The sequence below is a fragment of the Neolamprologus multifasciatus genome, chromosome 4 (genome assembly GCF_963576455.1).
Source record: "Neolamprologus multifasciatus chromosome 4, fNeoMul1.2, whole genome shotgun sequence".
Lineage (NCBI taxonomy): Eukaryota > Metazoa > Chordata > Actinopteri > Cichliformes > Cichlidae > Neolamprologus > Neolamprologus multifasciatus.
This window is the reverse complement of record NC_140442.1, coordinates 1,527,290-1,547,011: the sequence shown is the minus strand read 5'-3', so window position 1 is coordinate 1,547,011 and position 19,722 is coordinate 1,527,290. Positions and strand designations below refer to the sequence as shown.

The 19,722-nt window shown below is 44.8% G+C and overlaps 1 pseudogene across 1 annotated transcript; it reads left to right on the top strand.

Moving 5' to 3' along the window:
- Window positions 1–1,693: 1,693 nt before the first annotated feature.
- Window positions 1,694–15,079, top strand: LOC146519416 (transmembrane protease serine 9-like; annotated as a pseudogene). The gene is made up of 9 exons (XR_014873848.1): window positions 1,694–1,855; window positions 5,795–5,815; window positions 6,005–6,167; window positions 6,348–6,616; window positions 9,930–10,075; window positions 10,162–10,850; window positions 12,397–12,650; window positions 12,789–12,886; window positions 14,598–15,079. The product of XR_014873848.1 is annotated as a transmembrane protease serine 9-like (transcript).
- Window positions 15,080–19,722: the final 4,643 nt, after the last annotated feature.

Below are 19,722 nucleotides of genomic sequence, written 5' to 3'. Positions count from 1 at the left end.
CAGCACAAACGTTCGACATAAATTTTGTTTGATTCCATTAATCTGTGTGTGTGTGTGTGGGGGGGGGGGGGGGGTGGTGGTTGACCTCTAGAAATTTTTGTTAATATCTTTAAAATGATAGCGGCACAAACAAAGAAATTTGCAGCATAAACCAGCACAAACGTTTGATACCACTTTTGTTGGATTTGAAGAAGGTGGGGGGGCAACTTCACTCACATCTCTAGTGTGACCCTCGAGCTCCCGGTCAGCAATCGAGTTGGTGGCTAACAGACGTCTCTGAAAACGTCGAAGCACTTTTGCAAATATGCGATATCTTGATAAACCGAGCAGATATTTGATGTTCACACAGCTACTTTCTCACCTGAAAATATGTTAAAAGTTTATTTTGTGACCCAGAAAGAATAATCAGAGTAATATTAAAACTTAGTAGCTGCCGCCATTGTTGGAAACTGGAGTTTGGCTGGGCCGCGCTATGAATTCTGGGATATGGTAGACCACGAAGAACACACCCGACCCATCCTTCAAATCCGGGGAAAAGGAGGACGCATTTTTTGGCCGCATTCGGAGGAGGCGACGAATTTGGGCAGCCTTCGTCGCGTCGCTGTGACGTAATCGGCCCACAAATGCGGCCTCAGCAGGACGCTGCCTATGAATTTGGACACCCCCCCCCAAATATACACACACAAGGTAACAAGGACATGGCACACAGGAGGGACACAGCTAAACCTAACTAGACCAGTTGCTTATTATTTATATAGTATAACCATAGAAAATATAAATGCTCTCTATTGAAGGTGTCTTCTTCATTTCCTTCTGAGAAAATCAGTTTGTTCCCGTCTGCATAAGGGAAGTAACTGCACTCCTACTGAGCATGTGCAGAGTATTTAATATTGCTCTCAGTCTCCCCATGCCACCTCTACAAAATAAAGAGAACTGGAGCTATCACTGAGAAGTAGAAGACTACACTTTCACGTTATATAACTGGCAGTGAACTCATTTGTTCATTCGGGGAAACCTGGTGCAGTCTGACCGGTTTATTCCTGGGCAGGCTCATTGTTGGCACTTCCTATTGTGTCACTGAATCTGTTTCCTTCACAGAACAGATGTGTTGTGTATCTTCATCTTGTGTATCTCGCTCATTCATTCACAAAAACCTGATTCAAATCATATGAAATAAGTGAATTTATCATACTGATGAGAGAAACAACCTGACTTTGGATGGATGGTGGAACTTTTAACGAACAAAATATTTGCTGTTTTTTGTTACATTTTGTGTTTGACATAAAGAAAATAAAGAAAGAAACTGATGTTGCTGGGTGATGGAAGTATGTCTTTTGTAGAAACTGCAATCTGAGATATGAGACTGCACAGTGGTCTCAGGGGAGAATTCGATGGTAGTCTGTAGGAAGACTTTAAACATAAAGAAGAGGAAGCAGCTAAAATAAGAGATGAAGAGCTCTGGGTGGAAGGAAAAAGTTACCAGATAGCTGGGAAAGCACTGAGGGAAACATCCAAGAAGGTGTTTGGTGTACTGAAGAAGACTTGGTGTTAGGATGAGGAAGTACAGGAAAGCATTCAGATGAAGAGAGAAAAAGTGGGATAGTCAGGGAGCTGAAGGACATAGACAGGACTGCTGGATTAATAAAAACGTTCAACATTGCTGCCTGGAAGCTGAAATGGTGAGCTGCAGGGAAGTGTTGGGTGTGTCAGAGAGAGGTGTGCTTAATGCAGACAGAGAGGAGGAGGACAGAGGAAGGTTATTTAAGCCTCAGCAGGTCTGGAGGTTTGGATCTTACAGCGATGGCTTTCTACAAAGTGATGTGTTTGGCTGCTGGGCTGATGCTCCTGACCCAAGGTAAGAGCTCTCTGCACACACCTGCATCAGGTACGACTCAGAGGGCGAAAACACTCAGGAGCACATCGCTTCACTTTAAAGTGACACTGCAGGAAATCCTGGAATTTAAAAATTCACTTTTCGAAGCATTAGGGAATATCACACTGGGTGGACATTCAGAAGGGAAAATAATCAAATTAAAAAAGGCATTGGAAAAATGGAAAAGTGGAATAAAATCTCCCAAAGTCACATAACTAGCAATAACTGCACTTTGAAACAAAAACTTTTCCCTCTTAATACCTGAAATTCCTTTTTATTTTCATTTCAGTTTCTTTTTGGTTACTTCACCATATTTTCTAATATGGGTGATATTCGTCAACACTCAGGACTTAGAGCAGGTATCACAGTGTAAATATGTGGCTCACAGTCCTTTGTAGATTGTACATCCCAACACATTCCCATCCCAGCACGCAACATACCGACGGCTGTGACAATTCATCCGTATGTTATGCGTTGGGGACATGGGAGAAAAAAAATTAAGACGGACTTTTGCGAGATCTCGCAAAAGTTGAATTCCAACAATGGCGGCAGCTACTTAGTTGTAATATTACTCTTTCTGGGTCACAAAATAAAATATCTTAAAAAATACACTTTTAAGATATTTTGAAGCATGAATGTAGTTGTGTAAACGTCAGATATCTGCTCGGTTTACAAGACATCACATATTGCCCTCTGGGAGGCGCTACAGGAGCCTCTGGACTAAGACCACCAGGTACCGGAACAGCTTCTTCCCCACAGCTGTCAGACTCCTGAACTCTGCCTCCTGACATCTGACCAACATTAACTCATGGACTGAACATACACACATCCACAACCACCTACACACACACACACAATGGACAACTGTACCCTCATACACACAATAATAACATGGACTGAACCACAACCACCAGCACTTTATAGCCTCTGTAGAAATTATCCACATATCTCACTGATCTTAACTGCACTACTGTATAGCTCTGTGTAAATAATCATTCTGTACATACGATAATTTTTAATCCTACAACTGTTTATAACTTGCACAGTTCACATTTCTGTATAACTGTATATCTCAGATTTCTGTATAGTTTTTTATTTCATATTTATATCCTGTTCATAGCCTGTACATACTTATAGTTATAGAATATTCATAACATACTTCATACCGTGTACATTATAACATACCATAATAGACCCATTTCTGTAATATACTTACATATCTATATTATTGCTAATATATATTGTAATAGGCCTCAGAATCTCATCTCTGATTTTTGCGGATGTTGTGGTTCTGTTGGCTTCATCGGGCGAGGGCCTCCAGCTCGCACTGGAACGGTTCGCAGCCGAGTGTCAAGCAGCGGGAATGAGGATCAGCACCTCCAAATCTGAGGCCATGGTTCTCAGCCGGAAAAGGGTGGAGTGCCATGAGGATGAGTTCCTGCCCCAAGTGGAGGAGTTCAAGTATCTCGGGGAATTGTTCGCGAGTGATGGGAGAAGGGAGCCGGAGATCGACAGACGGATTGGGGCTGCAGCTGCAGTAATGCAGACGCTGCACCGGTCCGTCGTGGTGAAGAGGGAGCTGAGTGTAAAAGCGAAGCTCTCAATTTACCGGTCGATCTACGCCCCTACCCTCACCTATGGCCACGAGCTGTGGGTAGTGACCGAAAGAACGAGATCGCGGATACAAGCGGCAGAAATGAGCTTCCTCCGAAGGGTGGCTGGCCTCTCCCTTAGAGATAGGGTGAGAAGTTCGGCCATCCGGGAGGGGCTCAGAGTAGAGCTGCTGCTGCTCCACATCGAAAGGAGCCAGCTGAGGTGGTTCGGGCATCTGACAAGGATGCCTCCTGGGCGCCTCCTGGGTGAGGTGTTCCGGGCATGTCCCACCGGGAGGAGGCCCAGGACACGCTGGAGAGGTTATATCTCTCGGCTGGCCTGGAAACGCCTTGGTGTTCCCACGGATAAGCTGGAGGAGGTGGCTGGGGAGAGGGAGGTCTGGGCCTCTCTGCTTAGGCTGCTGCCCCCGCGACCCGGCCTCGGATAAAGCGGATGAAGATGGATGGAGATGGATGGATGGATATATTGTAATATATCTATATCATGGCTAAAGCACTTCTGGATGGATGCAAACTGCATTTCGTTGCCCTGTACCTGTGCATGTGCAATGACAATAAAGTTGAATTCTATTCTATTCTATTCTATATTTGCAAAAGTGCTCCGACGTTTTCGGAGATCTGACACCCACTAGCTCGAAGCTAACGGGAGGTCGAGACCTACTACAGGGAGGAACACCGCTCTCCCGGCACATCGTGCATCGACCTCCCGGTCGGCTTCGAGCTGGGGGCCTCCGAAGAATGCGGCTAAAACTTTTGCGAGATCTCGTAAAAGTTTTGCGAGATCCCGAGTTTGTTTTTAATTTTTTTTCTCCCATGTCCCTTGCGGGGATCTGTAGGGAGGCATGAGAGCGGGTTGGAATGAATCTATAGATGGGTTTTACGTGTGGCATGAAAATCAACCTAACAAAGCATTATGTACTTTTGATCATGAATCACTTTGGAAAACACTTTGTGATAGGGTTCAGGTTGTGGTTAGGGTTGGAACGGACGGCTAGAGCCTCTTCTCTAAACATGTCTTCTATTCGATTCAATTGAGAAACCAGAGTGTTTCATGAGGATGTGGAAAGGTACCTTTTGCACTGCTATGAGACGCCTAACGGCGTGACAAATATGTTATGAGTTGGATATTCAAAAGTTATTTTTGTTGGTGATAACAAAATTTAAATTTTCTTTATATGTCATCAAATCATCAAAATCTTAAACCTTATCCCTGCGGTGTAACTAAGATCACCTGGTCCAGCCCTAACTATATGCTTTAGCAAAAAGGAAAGTTTGAAGCCTAATCTTGAAAGTAGAGATAGTGTCTGTCTCCTGAATCCAAACTGGAAGCTGGTTCCACAGAAGAGGGGCCTGAAAACTGAAGGCTCTGCCTCCCATTCTACTTTTAAATACTCTAGGAACAACAAGTAGGCCTGCAGAGCGGGAGCGAAGTGCTCTAATAGGGTGATATGGTACTACAAGGTCATTAAGATAAGATGGGGCCTGATTATTTCGATTCTGGATGTAACAGGGAGCCAATGAAGGGAAGCCAATACAGGAGAAATCTGCTCTCTCTTTCTAATTTTGGATTAACTGAAGGCTGAAAACTTAAGATAAGACGGGGCCTGATTATTTAAGACCTTGTATGTGAGGAGCAGGAGTTTTTAGGACTTCCTGATAATAATGAATTACAGTCGTCCAGCCTGGAAGTAATAAATGCATAAACTAGTTTTTCAGCGTCACTCTGCGACAGGATATTTCTAATGCTTCTGTTGCACATGAATGAAGGAAGTCCCTTTATTTGGTACAATTATGTAGGCTTCAGTAAACATAACTTTAAAATACCATAGCAAGAATGTGAAGACATGTTCATGGTGAAGTTAAGGTTCTCATGACTTATGGATAAATATTACTAATGCATTAGTATAGTTACTAATATTTATCCACTCATGGGACACATGAGAATAATTACTACAGCTGAGGTGATGTTGGACACCTACCTTTGGAAAACTATATTTTGATTGTGCATCTGTCTCGTGTTTGAATGTGAACCTTTAACTGAAGTCAGTGTTGTGTTTCTTTAAATTTCTGTGTCATATATTACTGTCCTCTGACCCTGAAATGGATGGATGAACATAGCACTGTCAGTCTCTGCAGTAATGTAGTAGTGGTATTAGTAGAACAACATCCACTGTGTGCACATGCTGTAAACATTTTTATTTCTGCTGTAACGTTTTAATATGGGAGTCTGTGGGGACAGACTCATTGCTGGATGCTTTCAGATAACCACAGCCAGTCAATTTTACCACTATTGTTTTCTGTGTTTCAGAGTCTGAGTCACAGCTGGATGGTAAGATAAAGTTTCTTTGTGTAATGATTTAATGTTATGTGTAATAAATCTTTAGTTTCATACGAATATTAGTTTGTGAGTGAACTGTAGACCCCCAGGATCACTGTGTCCTCACTCAGCAGTTTGTAATGCTGAGAGTTTACAGCTCTTACAGTAATGCTCACTCTGTGTTTTAATGTCTGTCTTCAGTTTGTGGTAAGGCGCCTCTGAACACCAGGATTGTAGGAGGACAGGTGGCTCCTGTTGGCAGCTGGCCCTGGCAGGTCAGTCTGCAAAGATTTGGGTCCCACTTCTGTGGAGGATCCCTCATTAACAGTCAGTGGGTGCTGACTGCTGCTCACTGCTTTAAAACGTGAGTAATGAGGCTGAAGCTGCACACTAAACAAAATTTAGTGGAATAAAGACATTATGAAAACTCCCCATCAGGGGACCAGGGGTGTAACATGATAAATAGCTAACAGGGTAAAAAGTCAAAGATGTCATTTCATTTTAACAATCACAATAACTGCATCGTTTCGTTTCCTGATCCTAGCTTTACTGCAACCGGTCTGACTGTGAATCTGGGCCGTCAGAGTCTACAGGGATCTAATCCCAATGCAGAGTCTCGGACAGTAACAAAGATCATCAAACATCCAAACTACAACTCTGGTACCAACAACAATGACATCTGCCTCCTGAGGCTCTCCTCACCGGTGACTTTCAGCAGGTACATATCTCCGGTCTGCCTGGCAGCTTCAAACAGCATCTTCTACAGCGGTGTTAACAGCTGGGTCACCGGCTGGGGCAACATTGGAGAAGGAGGTGGGTCATAAAGACACCTGATTGGTTTTAGAGTGAAGTTGATTATAATGCAGGAAATAAGAGTGCTGTCTCAGAAATATTTAGAGCAATACAATTCTTCTTCTGTGAGCTAAAGAGATTCTGATGACTGCAAACACATTATTTTTAAAATGTTTCATTTTTAAATTTGAATTGTGCCTTCAATAGAAAATAATAGCTAGAACAAACCGTCTGATGCCATCTGTATCTCAACGTCTTGGTATCTTTTCAGGCATCTTGTTGCCATAAATTCTTTGGCCTCTCGTTCAGAGAGGTAATCTTGTATTCTTTGGTTCCAGATGTTCTTCAGCTGTAAGAAGGCTTTTGCTTTGTCTGTTCTCCCAACTTTTAATGACACTCCCAATGTAAGGGAAGGAATCCATGTCTGTGTTACCACTTCTGAGACAGCTATATTTATTTTCATAATCTTGATTTTCTCTTTGCAGATGTTAAGTCTTACTTATGCAGAAACAGCTGCAAGCTTGCTTGTCTTATCTTTTTATTGCCAGGTAGCACTGTCCATCGCTTTTCACGTTTTTCCTGTTTACTGAATACATTTTATATTCAAATGTAAGCAACCTAGAAATGATATGCAGCAGGTCATTGTGTGGTGAGTTGTGTACCAGTCTTCAACAAAAGTCTTCCAACTCTGCCAGGCTCCACTTTGCCTTGTCGCATTTCTCCTTGTTTACAATGTCTTCATGAAACATTTCTCCATGTTGGTCATTGACATTTTTATGTTCATGCATCTATAAATTGTCCTGGCTGGCAAGGCAGGCTATGTGGAGGTGAGGTGAGGACCCGTGCAGGCAGAGGTTGTGATGAGAACGAGCTTTATTTACAAGAAGTGCAGGATTCATCAGGAGCGGAGATAGTAAACACAGGGAACTAAGAAAACTCTAAACCGGGAAACTAATGAAACCAAACTGAAACTTGAATCCAGGGAGAAATCAGAGCTGACGAAACGAGGACACAAAGACATAAGACACATACCTTCAAAGTAAAACAGGAAGTTTGTGTGTGTGTGTGTGTGTGTGTGTGTGTGTGTGTGTGTGTGTGTGTGTGTGTGAAAAAGATTTGTGTTTGTAAAAATATATTTACACAAGTTACAAATTTTTTTGTTAAGGTCTGTTTACAGATACAAAGCAAAAACTGGACTTATGTGCCCTCGCTTGTGTGTGGGTTTCAACAATTATGAATTTTGACCCGATTTTTCTTCCCTTCAGCTGATTGGTCAATGTCATGTCAATCACAAATTTAACAGTCCAGTCAGAGAACAGATGGGTTTGGCGCTTTACTGAGCTTATTACTACAATTTATTTATGACCACAATTTGAGCCCATACTGTTCCACCTTTCCCCTCTAATTCCAGCCACTTACTAAAATATGGAATACCACATTGGTGCCAGTTGGTCTGCCAGCCTCCCTGGTACTGCCGCCTGAACCCACTATCCCCTCTGCAGTGGAACCGCAGACCACACCCTGCCACAGAGCATGTGATAATATTCTGGTGCTTTACAAGAACTACTGTCTGAAGACGGACAGACAAATAAGCTCTACCTAAATTTTTCCATGTGTGATTCACATTATTGTAAATTAGAGGTGTTTTATCCCACTGGCTCGCTCCTGAACAAAGTCAATCCGATACATGTTTCTGTAGTGTTAATGTTATGAAATGGCTGTGGCAGTCAGGATGTAGGACCCAAAATGCAGGACACTCAGACGGAGGGGTAAACTGCTAGAGGCTGCTTTATGGCAGTTGCAGAAAAAACACCCTCCATAAACAATAAACTTGCAAAAACAAACCAAAACTAGGAACTAATACTAAACACAAAGATACTGGAGACAAGAGACTAGGGACAAGGACCACGGAGGGAAAGAAACGGAGAGAAATTAGGGGCGGTTACCCCTGGACTGGCAGACCGGGGTGGTAGTTCCAATTTTTAAGAAGGGGGACCGCAGGGTGTGTTCCAACTACAGGGGGATCACACTCCTCAGCCTCCCCGGGAAAGTTTATGCCAGTGTGCTGGAACCTTGGATACAGGAAGAGCAATGCGGTTTTTGTCCTGGTTGTGGAACACTGAACCAGCTCTTTATCCTCTCAAGGATACTTGAGGGTGCATAGGAGTTTGCCCAACCAGTCTACATGTGTTTTGTGGACTTGGAGAAGGCATTCGACCATGTCCCTCGGGGTGTCCTGTGGGGGCTGCTGCGGGAGTATAGGATGTCTGGCCCATTGCTACGGGTCATTCAATCCCTATACAACCGTTGCAAGAGCTTGGTTCGCATTGCCGGCAATAAGTTGGACTCGTTCCCAGTGGGTGATGCCCTTTGTCACCGATTCTGTTCATAACTTTTATGGATAGAATTTTTAGGTGCAGCCAAGTGACGAAGGGCTTTCACTTCGGTGGCCTCAGAATCTCAACTATGCTTTCCGCAGATATGTGGTTCTGTTGGCTTCAATGGGTAGCGGCCTCCAGCTCGCACTGGAATGGTTCGCAGCTGAGTGTGAAGCAGCGGGATTGAGGATCAGCACCTCCAAATCTGAGGCCATGGTTCTTATCCGGAAAAGGGTGGAGTGCCCACGCAGGGTCAGAGATGAGTTCCTGCCTCAAGTGGAGGAGTTTAAGTATCTCGGGGTCTCGCTGCATCAGTCCCTCGTGGTGAAGAACGAGCTGAGCTTAAAAGCAAAACTCTCAATTTACCGGTCGATCTACGTCCCTACTCTCACCTATGGTCACGACCGAAAGAACGAGATAGCGGATACAAGCGTTGGAAATGAGCTTCCTCCGAAGGGTGGCTGGCTTTTTCCTTAGAGATAGGGTGAGAGGTTCGGCCATCTGGGAGGGGCTCAGAGTAGACCCACTGCTTCTCCACATCGAAAGGAGCCAGCTGAGGTGGTTCGGGCATCTGACAAGGATGCCTCCTGGGCACCTTATGGGGAGGTGTACCGGGCATGTCCCACCGGGAGTAGGCCCCAGGGCAGACACACGACACACTTGAGAGATTATATCTCTCGGCTGGCCTGGGAACGCCTTGGTATCCCCCCAGGCAAGCTAGAGGAGGTGGCTGGGGAGAGGGAGGTCTGGGCTTCTCTGCTTAGGTATAAAGCGAAAGAAGATGGATGGATTGCTTTTAAAACATGAGGTTATTATAAAATGAGGTTGATACACGAGGAATCGTGGCTACAAGATCATTCTAGTACCAAACTTATGCTGACCACCCACAAGCAGATAGGAAAATAAAAGTTGAACTTTTTGAGCAGATTTTTGTTTGATTTTTTTGTCCATCTCAGTGTCCCTTCCTTCTCCACAAAACCTGATGGAGGTGGAGGTTCCTGTTGTGGGAAACAGGAAGTGTAACTGTGACTATGGAGTGGGAAGAATCACTGACAACATGATCTGTGCCGGGTTAAGTGCAGGAGGAAAGGACTCCTGTCAGGTGATTGTTGTTACCTGTGTTTGGCACATTTTCACCTTCTACAGTTTCTTCTCCTCAGCTAACAGTAAATGTTTCTGCTCTCAAAGGGAGATTCAGGAGGTCCAATGGTGATCAAGCAGAACGGTCGCTGGATTCTGGCGGGAGTCGTCAGTTTTGGGACCGGTTGTGCCAGGCCGAATCTTCCAGGAGTCTACTCCAGAGTATCCCAGTACCAGACCTGGATCAACAGCCAGACCTGGATCAACAGCCAGATCTCCTCCAACCAGCCGGGCTTCATGACGTTCACGTCCACTGGGACCAACAGTGACTTCAGTGTCTCCTGCACAGGACTGACACCAGTGCCAACCACCACCCCTTCAACCACCACTACCACACCTACAACCACAATCCCCACCACAACAACCACAGTCCCTGCATCAACCACCAACAGAGCCGCCATCATTACAACAACCACACGACCTTCGACCACTCCCGACTGTGAGTGTCCATCATGAAAACACTTTATTAAAAAATGGTTTGGTCTAACCTACCTGACCTCAAGCTGATGGGTTCATGCGGTCCAAGTTTTTAAAATTTATTTGTGTCTTCCTCTGTTTATTTTTTCAGCACTGGTCTGTGGACAAGCTCCAAGGAATTCTCGCAACATGGGGGGACCCTCAGTGGTGGCTGGTTCGTGGCCGTGGATGGCGAGCCTACAGAAGAATGGAAGTCACGTGTGTGGTGGGTCTCTGGTGGCCTTGGACTCAGTGTTGAGCAACGCCAACTGCTTCTCAAGGTCAGTTGAAGTTTGGACAGACAATGATACAGTTCATCCTCTGGGGACTGAGTAAATGACATGACTTTCCCTCCACCACAGTCGTGTTCATGTCCAGTTGCCATTGATGACACTGTGCATCAGTCAAATGCTGATTAGTTGACAAGTGGGCCAGAACCGGAAGAGACAAAGAGACAGTTGAGTTTACAAAAAGAGGCACAAGAAAATCATCAAAGATTTGAAAAAAATGCAGCATAAAGGGTACAGACAGCGGCTGCAGTGGATACTATTCATTGTTTTAAACCTTCAGTATCACTTCAGCTCTTTGTAGTCTAGAATTCTCCATAGCTGGCTGACAGACCAACAACAGCACAAGCAAAAGTTGCACCACGGACCAGTTGTACCACATATTTACATTTTATGTTGAAACATATTTTCCCTATTCGACTAGATCTAAGAGGCAGAGCCAATACCAAGATGATTAGCTCAGGTGGAATTAAAAAAAAAATTCTACCATCCTAAATGGTAGTGCTGGCTCTCATAATCACTATTAAAAACCTTTTCTGGGAAAAGACTGGCAGGAATCAAATCACCATCAAGCTCCAACATGAAGAAGGGGGGTCCTGTTGTCCCTCTCTGGGGGGACACTCCCACGGGATTTGAATCTGGGACTTTCCACCATTTGACCCTTAGAACTGAAGAAGCTTCTCGGATGAGAGGTCTTCAAGCAACTTAAAGAAGTCCAGACACGTTTCTTTCCAAGCTCCTTAGACCACAATGACCTGGATGACTGAAAACCTTCACAGACAACATGAAGAAAAGTTTCGTTTGCAGCTGTTTAACACTGTTTGGATTACAACATGAAAAATCTAAAGTAAAGGTACAGAATGAAATTAAAAGCATAAACATGCAGATGAACAACCACCGATGGTGGTCAAAAAACATGGTGGAGATCTTTTTGAGACTGAACACTTCCACACTTTCCACACATGTAACTGGTCAGTCCCACACAGGGTTAGCATTAAAGCTGATTCTGTGTTAAATCTAGTCCATAGGTACATTGTCATTTACAGTGTAACCTGATGTGCACGTCCACCTGACATGTTTCTAGATACTTTTTTTGAAAAAAACTTGGAGAGAAACTTCACTGCTAACTAGTTTCTTCCTGTTAAAGGGGAATTTTTCCTTCTAAGATTATTCATTGGGGGTCATATGATTGTTGGGTCTACCTTACAATATAAAGCACCTTGAGGTGACTGTTGTTGTGAATTTGCACTGTATAAATAAAATTGAAGTGAATTGTTTTGACAGTGGTTACTGTGGATCTGCAAGCCACAATGCAACCCACCTCCAGCCCTGTTCCCAACCTAACATCACACCTGCCGTCATGGATGCTGCTCTGCATGGAGTTCATCTAGTTAAATATATACCTCTTTAATTAGAATCAGGCCTGAATGTCACCAGGTTCAAGTGTGTAAAACTTGGGTCCCATGAAGTTGAGTGTAAAGGTGTAGGTTTTGTTTGAAGCTGATGAAGTTTATGTTTGTGTGCTTTGTTCCTCCCGCAGCTCCCCTGTAGCGTCCGAGTGGACTGTCGTGTTGGGACGTCTGAAGCTAAATGGATCCAACCCCTTTGAGGTGACGCTGAATGTGACAAATATCACTCTGAGCAACACGACCGGGACCAACATAGCCATCCTCCGTCTATCTGCCCAGCCCACCCTGACCGACTACATCCAGCCCATCTGCTTGGACAACGGGAGAACCTTCGCCGAGGGCTTGGCGTGCTGGGCGGCCGGTTGGAGTCCTGGAAGAGGAGGAGGTGAGTCTGCAACATAAAGGCTGACAGAGTTCTGCCCAGACTCTGCACCAGTCCATCTCTCAGATTACACATGTGGACCACTGCACTTACAGTTTCTTTAGTCAAACATCAGGATTTTCTTATCTTTCATGATGTTAGCTGAGGAAGTTATGCAGCAGTTTCAGACCTCGGTGGTAAACTGTGGGAACTCATCATCGAGTGAGAGCATCTGTACAGACGTGTTTGCACTGCAGCAGGTAAATGACTGGATTCTTCTTCTTATAACACTGTCTGCTGACATGTTTATTCTGGACCTTGGATTTAGCTGCTCATCAGAGCCACTTGATGAATTTTGATAGTTTCATCATTTTCAATTTCCACAGGGCTTACAATGCTTGGAATCTTTATAAACATGTAAGAATTTCCAGCTTTGAAATCTCAGTCTTCATTACGGGCCAATTAGATTTAAGGCTCATTTAATTTAGTGCCATCCATGCATCTTCATCCGCTTTATCTGGAGCCGGGGCAGGGGCAGCAGCCTAAGCAGAGAGGCCCAGACCTCCCTCTCCCCAGCCACCTCCTCCAGCTTATCTGGGGAACACCAAGGCGTTCCCAGGCCAGCCGAGAGATATAATCTCTCCAGCGTGTCCTGGGTCTGCCCCGGGGCCTCCTCCCGGTGGGACATGCCCGGAACACCTCACCCAGGAGGCATCCTTGTCAGATGCCCGAACCACCTCAGCTGGCTCCTTTCGATGTGGAGCAGCAGCGGCTCTACTCTTAGCCCCTCCCGGATGGCCGAACTTCTCACCCTATCTCTAAGGGAGAGGCCAGCCACCCTTCGGAGGAAGCTCATTTCTGCCGCTTGTATCCGCGATCTCGTTCTTTCGGTCACTACCCACAGCTCGTGGCCATAGGTGAGGGTAGGCACGTAGATCGACCGGTAAATTGAGAGCTTCGCTTTTACACTCAGCTCCCTCTTCACCACGACGGACCGGTGCAGCGTCCGCATCGGTGCAGCGTCTGCATCGACAAAGGGCAGCCCTGGCAGAGCCCATCACCCACCAGGAACGAGTCCGACTTACTGCCGGCAATGCGAAACAAGCTCTTGCAACGGTTGTATAGGGATCGAATGGCCCGTAGCAATGGGCCAGACACCCCATACTCCCGCAGCACCTCGCACAGGACACCCCGAGGTACACGGTCGAATGCCTTCTCCAAGTCCACAAAACACATGTAGACTGGTTGGGCAAAATAAACAGTTGGTCCAGTGTTCCGCGACCAGGACGAAAACCGCATTGTTCCTCCTGTATCCGAGGTTCGACTAGCGGACAAACTCAGGACAGCCCTACAATGTCCAGAGCCTTCAGGAACTCGGGGCGGACCTCATCAACACCAGGGGCTCTGCCACCAAGGAGTTGTTTAACTGCCTCTGTGACCTCGCCTCCAGAACTTGGCGGGTCATCCCCCTCATCCCCAGACTCTGCTTCCTCCTCGCAAGACATGTCAGTGGGATTAAAGAGGTCCTCGAAGTATTCCTTCCACCGCCTGACAATTTTCTCAGTTGAAGTCAGCAGTGCTCCGCCAGCACTATACACAGTGCAGGTACAGCACCGCTTTCCCCTCCTGAGACACCTGACAGTTTGCCAGAATCTCTTCGAGGCAGTCCGAGGCAGTCTTTTTCCATTGCCTCTCCAAACTCCTCCCACACCCGAGTTTTTGTTTCAGCCACTGCCCGAGCCGCAATTTAGTGCCTTTGTATGTTGGTTTTAAGCCTAAATTTCTTATTAGAGTGAATGTATTCTGATTATTATTATTATTGTTGTTGTTACAACTGTCTAAAATGTTTTTAACACCTAGTTGAATTTGGTCGTTTAGTTATAGTTAGTTAATATAATCTTGGTTCAAGGTTTTCTAGTAAACAGAGTGTCTCAAACTCTGAAACACTAACTTTCCTGTCTCTTTGTTCAGGGTGATTCTGGTGGGCCGCTGATGTGTAAGCAGGGCAGCTCTTGGTTCCAGATGGTTGTGTTAACAGCTCCAAGCTCCTCTGCCAGGAGAAGACGAAGCTCAGTCATGACCTTCACCAGACTGAGCACCTTTGACTCCTTCCTGTCTGAGACGGTCCAGACACTCTTGTCTCCAGCCTTGAATATCACCAGCGCCAACTCCGCCAACCCCACCAATGTCTCCGTCACTACCACTACCAGCAGTACCTACACCACCACAATGGTTACCACTACTACTGACTCGAAAAGCGTGTTCGACAGCAGCGAGGGTCGTCCTGCTTGCTCCTTCATCTTTGTCTTCTTCCATCTCCTCAGCCTCGCCTTTTGTCTCCAACTCTGCCTTTAGGGAACCCAGACTTCCTTGAGATGATGTGATGGACACAAATGAATGTGAACAAGCTTCGACGTTGAGACTTAAAGCTTAGCCTGCCGATCTTTGATTTGATTCTGCCTTTATTGGATTTCTACAGAGAGCTCAGTAATGATATTCTGGATAAAACAAAACAGGCATTCATACATGAAATACTCCTGGATGAATCTTCAGCGCAAACATCATAACCCTCCGACAGAGAGGTCGACTTCAAATCCCAGAGGGCAGTACAGTGCCATCATCCAATCCAATCATTGGAGGGGGTTCTACTGATTACAATGAAAGTTTTTTTTTTAATATGCAAATGTTTTATGTGCACCATGAGACATTCGTTGTGATAAATTCAGGCTCACACTGTGCAGCCTGGAGAGTTAGTGTTATACAGTATATAGGGATTCTGGTAGAAAAACCGTACCAACCCACTGAGGAAGTTTTATTTACACAACCTCTGTAATCCTGATTTAGCTAATGAGCATAACACAGTGAGCTGAACAGATCAAATGACATGAAGAAATTACATTTGTCTATATTTTGTGGGGCCTTGTCCTTACACTGACCTCATTATGAGAAACTAGACATTTAAGAAAAAACAGATTAATGAAATGTGTTTCTGTACCTCTGAGGGACGACTACCTGGAGCCCAAGACCAAGGCTGGACTGGAAGAAATCCTCTAAATCTTGCACTGAACATAAAAATGTAGCCCAGCAGTTTAAACTTCATGTTTTTCTGAAACTGAACAGATCAGTAGGATATTTATCAGATTTAGAGAAATATATTTGTGAATTTTTTGGAACACAGAGACAATGACCATCCCTACCTCATGTCCTGGGCCAATGTTAAGCACTTAATGCTCACAGTTGAACCGAGCGCACACATACTGAGCACTCTCTGGTATTGGATCTGTTATGGTGGCAGTAAAGTGAGTGATTATTGGAGAATGGTTGCAAGCTCTTCCACTGATTCTGCTGAAGTTCTACTTTATAATGTTATTTTTTTTTATTCTGGTGTAAATATCACTGAGATTAAAAATGTCCTTTTCATGACTGACATGGGCAATGAAGCAACAAGGGTTTTATTTTAAAAAATGAACACCAGTTATCAGCGTCACATCTGCTAAAGCAGACAGCATGCAGCAACAAGGATGAGTACCCAAATAAGAGAAAGTAACTGATTTAATTGAAAACTTGCCATTTATTAAGACAGATCCACAAGAAAGGGAAAAACATAAGTCTCAAACTAAACAGAGGAATGCCTAAACACAAAATAATAACCAGACCACTACAAAAACCTCGGAAAACATACACCAAGGGTAACGATGGAATTTGGTAAAGAGAAAAACAGAATACACTGACACAGCACACAGAACTATTACAATAAAACAGGAAACCACAGACTCGCACAGGAACAGAGGGAACATGAGATGTAACTGGGAAACAAATAAATAAACATGGAGACAGAATTTAACCTACACAAGAGACATGACACACTCCGCAAGGGATGAGGGCAGAAGGAACAGAACCATGACTAACAGTAAATCAAAGGATATTAATAATCAAAAACATAACACTTGGTCACCAGACCCAGGGCCATGACCATCGGGTTACGACTGTCTTTGGACAGTGAACATAAAACATAAACACACAATAAAAAGTTTCACACAAATATCCAGATAACATGAAAAAAGATCAAAGCCTAGATTTATCCCATATTTGGGAAATTCTAACTGATCTTCGGAAAGCCTTGGAAAGCTATTGAGACAGTATACAGCTGAGCATTATTTATTGTAAATAAATACAACTCAAACACATACAGGCCCAACATCAGCAGCTGACTGCAGGGCATGAAAAAGAGTCAAATTACACTCCTCATGACATCATTACGATCACGCACATGAAAATAACACAGAGCAGGTTTAATTTTCTGTCAGTTTTAGTATTTTATTTGATTACTATGTAAACAACGATGTGGGAGAAAGTTACTAAATGTTGGGGAAAACTAAAAAGCCAACAGTGTCTTTGTCCTGTGGGAAATAACACAAACTGAATCATGTGCAGTGTGAAAAGAGAGCTTTCAGCGCCCCCTACTGGTGGTTTTGTGCACATGCAGTGTTAGGCTTCTTTAATGAGAGAGATTCTGTTAAACTCTTACTCTACAAGGTTGGATGCATCAGTGATGAGCAGCTGGAGGAGAACGGAGCACTTGTGGATAATTCTGTGGAGCTGGGTGGTGCGGCCACAGACCATTTGTTAATTTTACAACATCAGAGGAATTTGACTTTGTCTGTGTTTTAATGTTACACCTGCCTGTTTTACACACCTGAGAGAATTCAGCCTGAAGTTTTAGACTGAGGGTGAAGTATCAGAGGTTATCTGTGACAGAAGGAGAGCAGCAAGAGGGAAGGTTTAAAGATGGCAGTGAGACCTGTTGTGAAGCACTGGAGTGGTGGAGGTCAAGCTAAAGATGTTAAGATGTTCACTGGCAGTGAGTGGGATGGAAATTCCTCCATCAGAGGGACAATTCAGAATCAAACAGGCTGGGATGGACTGAGCATGTGTAGAGGAGGGAGGGTGGTTAACTTGACAAAAGATGAAAAAGATGGAGCTGCCAGGCAGGAGGAAAAGAGGAAGACCTCAGAGGTGATGCAGAGGTCGGCCACTCAGGACCAAAATGTTGCTGTTTTTGTGCTTTCTATCACCTTTTGCGATTTGACACCAGAACAAGCAGTGTTCAAGTGTACAAATGGTAAATACTCCTAAATTACAATCATGATACAAAACCTAACCAGGAACTGCTGGAAGCACTTGCACGTCCTTGGGTCGCTACGGAAACCAGGCGTCCAGTCCTCTGTTTTACCTGATGCAAATGGACAAAGGATGGGTCACCAAAAGCGGTACGTGAAGAAGCAGAAGTGCAGCAAACATGCTGGGATCCTTGCTAAGCTAAGAGCAAAAATCCAAGCCAGCTGGCTCTCCAATCCATCCTGCTATCAAACGTTTGTACATCCCACCCAGCGCTTCTTGATGTGATGTTCTTCTGCCTCCCTGGCTGCAGTGTGGATGGTGTTCGCTCGATGTTGTAGCATCCTGATGACACCCAGTTTGTGCTCCAGTGGATGATGAGAGTCAAAGGTTTATGGTACACGTCCCCCATTACTGATAGAAATCTCACAGTCTAAGAAGGCTAACCTGCCACTTTTCATATCCTCCCTGGTGAATTTGATGTGTCGGTCCACCGAGTTAATGTGATCCGTGAAATGTGGAACATCCTGAGATTTGATTTTCACCCAGGTGTCATCCACATATCTGAACCAATGACTTGGTGGTGTTCCAGGGTAGGATAGCAAAGCCCTCTTTTCTACTTCTTCCATGTACAAATTGGCCATGATGAGGAGCCCATGGCACACCCATGTTTCTGCATCAGATGGTATTCAAATTCAAATTCAAATTTTATTTGTCACACACACACAACCATACACAGTATGACATGAGGTGAAATGCTTGTAGCTGTACAATGCCCGACCATTAAAGGACAGAAAAAAGTTTTACAGTATTTACAATTTACTACAAAATTTACAAATTAACTTAGGAATTTACAGTAAAAAAAAAAAAAAAAAAGTGCAAATAGCAGAAAGAGATTATCAAGATTATAAATTATAGGATTATAGGAAGAGTGTGGTGGTGCGTGTGGTGATGTGATGTGTGTGAGAGTACAGTCCTACACCTGGTTCAGGGCCCGAATAGTCTGGGGGAAGAAGCTCCTCCTCATTCTCTCTGTTTTGGCCTTAAGGGAGCGGAAGCGCTTCCCAGACCTCAACAGTGAGAAGAGTCCATTGTTGGGATGGGAGAGGTCCATCATAATCTCCCTGGCTTTGGACTTGCACTGCTTGGTGTAGATGGACAGCAGGTCAGGGAGCTCTGATTGAATGATGCGTTCGGCTGAGCGCACTACTCTTTGCAGATCTCGTCTGTCCTGCTTGGTGCTGTTCCCAAACCAGGTGCAGATGTTTGCCGTCAGGACGCTCTCGATGGTGCAGCAGTAGAAGTTCTTGAGCACCTTCAGTGGCAGATGGAAGTCTCTAAGTCTTCTGAGGAAGAAGAGACGCTGACGGGCTTTCTTAACCTGGGTGTTGATGTGGCAGGACCATGACAGGTCCTGAGTGATGTGGACACCCAGGTATCGGAAACTGTCCACTCTCTCCACTGGCGTGGCACTGATGATGAGGGGTTTGTAATTCCTCGCCTGCTTTGTGGTGAAGTCCACGATCAGCTCCTTAGTCTTGCTGATGTTTAGGAGGAGGTTATTCTCCTGGCACCAGGTCTCCAGGTTCCTAATCTCCTCCAGGTAGGCCGTCTCGATGTTGTCGGAGATCAGGTCCACAACAACAGTGTCGTCAGCAAACTTGACAATGGAGGTGGTGTCTGATGTGGCTACACAGTCATGAGTGTACAGTGAGTACAGCAGGGAGCTTAAAACACAGCCCTGAGGCACTCCAGTGCCGAGTGAGATGGAGGGGGAGACTTGTTTTCCCACCCTCACTGATTGGGGTCTGTCTGTGAAGAAGTTGAGGATCCACTGACACAGTGATGAGCTGAGTCCTAGATCCGTCAACTTGGTGAAAAGCTTAGAGGGAATTATTGTGTTGAATGCTGAACTGTAGTCCACGAACAGCATCCTAACATAATTCCCTCTGCCAGTGTCCAGGTGACTCAGGGATGT